The sequence below is a fragment of the Chrysemys picta genome, chromosome 3, assembly GCF_011386835.1.
Source record: "Chrysemys picta bellii isolate R12L10 chromosome 3, ASM1138683v2, whole genome shotgun sequence".
NCBI classification, from domain to species: Eukaryota; Metazoa; Chordata; order Testudines; family Emydidae; genus Chrysemys; species Chrysemys picta.
Genome location: NC_088793.1, coordinates 169,720,599 through 169,728,150, shown reverse-complemented (window position 1 = coordinate 169,728,150; position 7,552 = coordinate 169,720,599). Strand labels below are relative to the sequence as shown.

Here is a 7,552-nt window from a genome sequence, read left to right as displayed (position 1 = left end):
TGATGTTCAAAAAGATTAACAACATGCCATGCATGCAGCCCGCAGGCAACTTGGAGAGTGCATATATGACGACAGTGGTATGTACATCCATAGAAAAATACTAACTCAGGCTCTTAGAGAGAAAAAAGCAAGAGAGCAGAAGCATTGCTAGGTGAAAGCATTGCAAGCAACTAGCACAGTAAGGGCCTGATGCATCGCTTACTGAGCAGTCAGTGAAAGGATTCACATTGATTTTAACAGGAGTTGGTCCTAAGTCAGAAGGATCTATAAGATGTGGTTAAAAATTCATATTTTAAAGCTGCCAAATGTGCTCCATCAGGAAATGTAACAGACTTGCATGTACCAAAGTACGAAACACATGTGCAGTAATGAATATGCTTTGGAAAATGCTTAAAGATGCATGTCACTGACCCTCCAAAATGTATAGTTATACAAATCCCAGGACATTTTCTCAAGACTCTGTGCATCTTTTAACCTTTCATCAAAGTTTTCCTTGAAGGGTCCTTTACTCCAGAACTCATTTACTCCCTTTGGTCCAGCACTGCCCAAATTTGTTGACCTTCCAGATGTTGCAACGCCCATCTCATAGAGGAAGTTTGATGAAGCTAGGATTGAAAGAGCCATTGGGTTTTGTGAGGGAAGCTCCTGCCAGGGTTGTCAAGTGGATTTTGATATTATATGGATTGAACCTCCCAAGTAAGTGATTAAAGGATCAATATTGTAAATTATGTATTTTGTAGTAAAATAATATGAAATGCTTTGAGCTTGTAAAACTCTAGGGGCCAGATCTACAAAGAAGACTGAGGCGCTGCATTGCAAGGCCTAACTTTTAGGCACCCTCCCACCTAGTGGAATTTACAACCCTGAGTTAAGCGCCCAGGTCCCTATATGATGCATGGGAAGAATTGGGTGTCTAAGAATGGGACTCATAAAAGCCAGCATGATGAGCAGGGAGCTGCCTAAACTAGCTAGTAGGAAAGGCTGAGGCGAGGGGTGTGGCATAAATGCTCTTAGGAGTCAGGCACCTAACAGGAGGTGCCTCCACCTGCTTGGGATTCACAGCCATGAAAGCTCTCCTGGAATTATGCAGTTAAGCCAGGTCAGCCCTGCTTTGCAAAATAAATAAAAAAAAGGAAACTGAGAAGGAATGTAAGGCCCCGCTTTTACCATGTAGTCCAGTGGCTAGAGCACATAGCCAGGATGTGGGAGTTCCTGATTCAGAGCAGGAACTTGAACCATGTCTCAGTGGAGAGGCCCCTAACCACAGGACTATGAAGTGGTGCGGGGCAGGGCTCCCTCAATTCTTCTGTTGAAGCTGTTCCACTAACATACTTAAATATTTTTTGGGCCAGAGAAGGGCACAAGCAAGAGACATGCTTTATAGCACACTGGTTAGGGAAGTCACCCAGGCTATAGAAAGACCTGAGTTCTAGTCTCTGCTCTAACCACTGCGCTATAGGGTAAAAGGGAGGCATCTCTTCCTCCTCCTGTGTCTTGTCCACATGTCTACTGGATCAGACCCCACAGATGAGATAGGTGGAGGAACACCTAATATGAACAGGGCTGGCTTTAGGGCGATTCACCCGATTCCCCCGAATCAGGCCCCGCGCCCCTAAGAGGGCCCCAAACGTCCCTAAGGACCCTCCACCAACGTGCCGCCGAAGCCACCAGCAGCCAATTGAGCTGCCACCGAAGTCCCGCTGCTGTCTTCGGCGGCAGCTCTTTCGAATCGAACCCCACAGTGCCTAAAGCCGACCCTGAATATGAAGATCCTGCCAGGGAATTAGGCACCAGGTATCAGGGTTCAGATGGCTTTGTGCTTTCCCACCAGCAGAAATGTAGACACCTAGGAGACTTTACATGTGGAAACTTGGGCAGGGGGAGGGTTGGGGATCTACATTTTGGACTTAGGCACCTAAATCTTTTTGTGGATCAAGCCCTAAATACATACATAAAATGAAAAAATGTAGTAACGGTGGCCCTGTGATATCCTGAATCAGCTTAAATGCTTCCTGAATTGGAGGCACTGTTTGTGGTACAAAGCTGGGACACTCACATTCTCACTCTTTCAGGAACTGGCCCAAAATCCACTGAAGTCAATGTGATCCTTTCCATTGACTCTAATGGAGTTTGGATCAGGCCCTGATACTTCTGCTATGACTGTAGGATAGACTGTCTGCCTTAACTTTCAGTTTTCTGAGGCGAGAAAGGGAGCAGATTTGTCTCATGTCGAGCCCTGATATTGTTTACAATGAACATTTCTTTGCTCATGAATGTTCTACAATTGGGTAGAACACACAACAACCTGCAGTCTAAATAACCTGCAATAAGTACAGTGTATCCTCTCTGTAAACAATGGCTTTTATTGGACAAAAACTGCTTTTACATACCTCAGAGGTGGCGGAATGTGCTAAATCTGCTTAATGCCTGGGTATTAGGTAAAGAAATTAAAGCTTTGAAGCCTCCTGTGTTAGAAGAAATTAGGTAAATTGCATAGCCTTCTTGTATTAGGATACAGCGTATTAAGTCCTTTGTACAAGGCAAAAGGTATTAAACTTTTTAAAGATTCTTTGTTGAAAAAGGGTTCCTTTGTCATTTCAGATATGTTATTAGGCCCATAATTTCCCTCCAGTGAACACAATTCTGCTAACAGCAGTATATTATTTTGACAGTAAGTCAGTTGGCATAGGACTTCATTGTGTGTCTTTTGTTTATATAATCCTTCCTAACAGTAACAAGGTGTTTACTGTTCAACAAACACATTTGATTTTAACTGCCAACAGTAAAGCTGTCTGATAAAGTTTGATTTAGCTAAAGAAAGCAAGTTCTCATTTAGCCCAAATAAATCCATGGCGCTATAGACAGCTGTTTGGAGTACATAATCCCTCCAGCTCTTATAGTAAAGCAACTCTAGCTGTTGAACGAGCAAGAGAGAGCAGGCTCAGCTGTTCAGGACGTGCTCCATTACAACTGTAATCTATAGCACCATACTGCCATATTGTGAAAGCATTACTCACATTCAACTGCAATGAAGCAAGTACTCATCTGACAGATGCTCCACAGACTGACAGCTGACACCATAAGCTGTGTTCTATAGATTTTCTCTGAATACATTCTACAATCTAGATAGATGTGGTCTGACTGTCTACCCTCACCCCATTCTTTTGCTTAGAAGTAAACATAATACCATTTGTGTGCAATTCTCAGGGAGTTAACTAACTGGATCCAAGTGGGAAAAGTTCAGATTTCAGGGAAATAGCATAGTGATCGCTCCTGCCCCAATGCATCTGAAAACAACAGCATTTTTCTGCTTTATAGAAAAAAGACTAAGTAATGTGAAAGGCATTTTCCCTTTCATTGCATGGATGACTTTATCCTAGAGAAACTTGCCAAAGCAACAGAGCTTTTAAGTCTGATACTATAAAAACTAGTTTCGTGAGGACAGGGTGAGTGAGTGTGATAGTTGTGGGGGGAATAGCTGGCCTATCACATTCAATCAAAAAGGTTGTTTGTAATAAAAAAAAATCCAGAAATTTGATTTCTGGCAAGGTCAGGATATGCCAGGAGCCCAGAATGAGCCAATTTAACTTCACACATACAGTGTAGGAAGGAAAAGCTACACTATGAATCATTCTATCATGCATAGTATTAAAATCTTTTAACCCTGTGCTGGGTGTAATGGTGAATTATTTTCTCTCTCTTTCCCAGAACTACCTGATCAGCTCTGATCCTGCTCCCACTGAAGCAAAACTCATGTAAGACCCTAGAAACAGCAGCAGGCCCATAAAATGGTTGTGGTTTGGAAACTGCTTTCAGGAATGATAATTAGGTCAAAGAAAAAAAGCAGTCATTTATCTAAAGTGAACATGAGCTACAATTAACGAAGAGAACATAAGCTTCTCTTGAAATATATCAATTTTTCTCTGCGTATAATTTTTGTGCTGGAATGTAGTGGCAATTTTTCCCCTGAACTTTGTACCATCTCTAAAAATTTGAGATGCCAAGATTGTCTCTTGGGAGATTTCTCTGCTCTTAGATCGATTAGAAGTTCCTGAAAGGACCACACTACTTCTGCTTTTGATTTTCAGCTTTCCATAGCACATATTGCATGGAAAGCCAAACAAATTTGTGTGTCTTTCTACCTGGAGATTAATAAAGTTAACTGCAAAGCACAGAAATTTCCCTCTCTAACCAGGCTGTCTCATGCATACAAAAAATAAAAACCATTTGTAGCCACCATTAGACTTTCAATTTGTTGGTTCATTACTCATTAGGTTGGACTTTGCCATTATAAATGCATATTGCATTAGCATTTTATTAATATATATGTAAAACATAAATGCCTATGCTTTGCCCAAACTGAACCAGCGCTGTGAGAGAGAGTCACAGAAAAGTGGAGTATCTAAGAGGCAAATGTTGTGAGAGGAGAGAAAAAAAGGAAAGCATGTTTGTAGTTTAGATGGGAAATTAAGCAAATGCCAGTAAAAGACGTTTAGGATTGCCCTTTGAACACAATACTTTTCTAAATTCAGTAGTATTAGTATAGTAAAACTCACATTAACCATTGATTGCTCTAAGACATTCAGACAGCAGTAATATAGCTACAGTAATATAGTAAGTGCGCCCATGCATGGTCCCATGGAGAATTTCAGTTATCTGTAATTTAACAAAGCACTGGTAAAGATTAAAATACCTTAAAGAAAACTGGCACTTAGCAACATTACCCAAAGGTGCAGGAGGATATGAATTAACTTGGAGACACATTTTCTCCCCTATCGCCCTCTCTGTTGATGCATTTTTATTTTGTTTTATTTATTTAATATTTTTACCCAGTGAGAAATTCTCATGCAATAAACAGCTCATTTCATAATATTACCTTAGCATAATACTAACACTGTTATGTGTTAGAATTAGGGCATGGCTACACTTGCAGATGTAGAGCTCTGTGAGTTAAACCAGCCTTTGTAGAGCGCAGTAGGGAAAGTGCTGCAGTCTGTCCACACTGACAGTTTCAAGCACACTGGCGTGGCCACATTTGCGGCACTTGCAGCGGCATTGGGAGCGGTGCATTATGGGCAGCTATCCCAGCATGTAAGTGACTGTAACGTGCTTTTCAAATGGAGGGGGGGTGGAGTGTGACAGGGAGTGTGTTGTGTGTATGTGGGGGTTTTTGGGGTGCTGAGAGTGTGTCAGCATGCTGTCTTGTAAGTTCAGACCCCCCTTTTGCCCCGCACCTCTCTCTCACTCACTCAAAGCAAACAGTAAATGTTTGCTTTTCTCGGAACTGATAAGCAGACGGCTTCTCTGAAACGGAGCTTTGAAAGGGCATTTTCCGCATTCCTGCAGCTGATTTCACAGCAAAATGACAAGAGTGGCCACTTGACTTAAGGGGATTATGGGACATTTCCGGAGGCTGATCACAGCACAGTAACGCAACACCTCGTTCACACTGGCACTGCGGCGCTCCAGCGGTGGTGCAGCAAACGTTATTCTACTCGCCTAGGTGGAGTACCAGCAGTGCTGTAGCTGCGGAGTCAGAGCGCTCTACGTGCCTTGCCAGTGTGGACGGGGAGTGAGCCAGGGCTGCTTTATTGCGCTGTAACTCACAAGTGTAGCCAAGGCCTGTATCTAAACTAGCAGATAGTAAGACTGAACTGTGTACTGTAAAACCCTGGGGCCAGTTCCTGAGCTGCTATAAATCATTGACTTCAATGGAACTCTGCAAATCTACACCAGCTGAGCATCTGACCCATATAGTCAGGTTTGGAAGGATTCAATTTTTATCAGTAAATGTCAGGAAACATCAATGTCACCGTACACACGCCAACCAACAAAAACTATTTCCATCAATAATCATCAAAATTTACTGATAGGCAAAGTACGAAAAATGTTGCTTGAGAATTTGTAAGTTTGATATAAGGCTATTTTCTTTGTAAATTTTGACATGCACTGTTGATAATTTGTGTTGTAATGGTTATAAAACTTTAACTTTTTGAATCTCAGAGTCATTAAATAATTATTGTCTGTCACCCTTCTCTGCCCCACAATTTCCTGCAACTATGAAAATTTAAATTGGACAATTTTTTTTGAATTTTGCCGTCTACCTGTAAATGAGAAATACATTGTTTGCTGCTGCTGTTTGAAGACATCATATGGTTAGTAATTCATAAAATTATACATTAAGTACAAAATAATCAGAATAGAATGGATTAAAAATAAGTATTGCATTGGTGTAATTATTAAGAGCCAACAATGCACTCAGTACAAGATGTAAAAGGTAGAGGGACAGATCCTCAGCTGGTATAAATCAGAATAGCTCCAGTGGAAATATAGAACTAGGCTGAATTACACCTGCAGGGGATCTGGTGCAAGGACAAGTCCCTGCCCCTAGGAGCTATTGACTTCAGTTATGTAGAATTGGACTCTAGGACACACACAAGACAGTTAAAGACATATGTAAAACAAAATATTGAACTTAAGCTTCCACCATTTATGGTATGTAAAATTCAGAAACCATTTATGGGCTCGGGAAACATATTGGGCATGTCTTCACTGCAGCTGAGATGGAGCCTCCCAGCCTGTGCAGAGAGACAGACTCTAGGTCTGCTCCAGCTAGGGCACTAAAAATAGCAGCGTGGCTGTGACAGCAGGGGCTAGCCTCCCAGATATGGAGCCAGAGGGTCAGGTGGGCTTGTTCACAGTGGCTAGCCTGTGCTGCCACTCATACTTCATTGCCCACACTGCTACTTTTAGCATGCTAGCTCAAGCAGAGCTAATGTGTCTGTCTACCCACGCTGGGAATCACACTTGCACTCTTTTCAAACATTGATTGAGGATAAGTGGTATTTACAGAGTTTTCCTATCCTCTCATCTTTTGGGGCCTCAGTGCTAATTGTGTAAGCCCTCTACCCTCAACCAGCCATCCACTCTGATATTTGGCCATGTGATTCAAATCTGTGGCCATCAAAACCTCAGTATCACAAACAAGTGAAACCAAACTGCATTTGACTCCCAAAAGAAAACCCTGACAATATCAAACGTGGCCACCAACTGCAGCATTGATCTAATTCTCACTATTATAATCAATACCCAACACTGGTTATTGTCATTTCTGTGTCACCTCAACAATTTTGGGTGAACCCCATGTAAATATTCATAATTAATCATTTTCAGCCAACCTATTAAGCCACGGGATTTTCTCAAAGCAGTTTTCACTAGTAGTTTGTGTCTTTTGGTGCCTGTGGTCATTATTTTTGGGGAGTAACAGCCCTACTGTTGGCATAAATCTATGCACACACCAAAGAAGCTCTGCCTGTGAAAGTGGCACTATGATTATTATCAGGCTGCCCATGATCTCTCTCCTCCCTTCTCTCCCCTTGAGGGCACCCACATCATATCCCTCCATGGAAGATCTGGCCCTGCAAACCCTTTGGTGCCATGTCCTGAGAGCTGCTATCTTTGAGTACTAAAAACTGTGGGTTCAAAACTTAGTTGGGGAACATTTTCTCTCCTAGCACCTAAGTTTTGTTTATCACAAGGAGAGTTTTGGCAA

The 7,552-nt window shown here is 41.9% G+C and overlaps 1 long non-coding RNA gene across 1 annotated transcript; it reads left to right on the top strand.

The window, feature by feature from the left end:
• The first annotated feature begins 473 nt into the window (after positions 1-473).
• On the top strand, positions 474-5,997 carry LOC135982512 (uncharacterized). The gene is made up of 2 exons (XR_010599909.1): positions 474-696; positions 3,709-5,997. It is a non-coding gene; the product is annotated as an uncharacterized LOC135982512 (long non-coding RNA).
• The last annotated feature ends 1,555 nt before the right edge of the window (positions 5,998-7,552 follow it).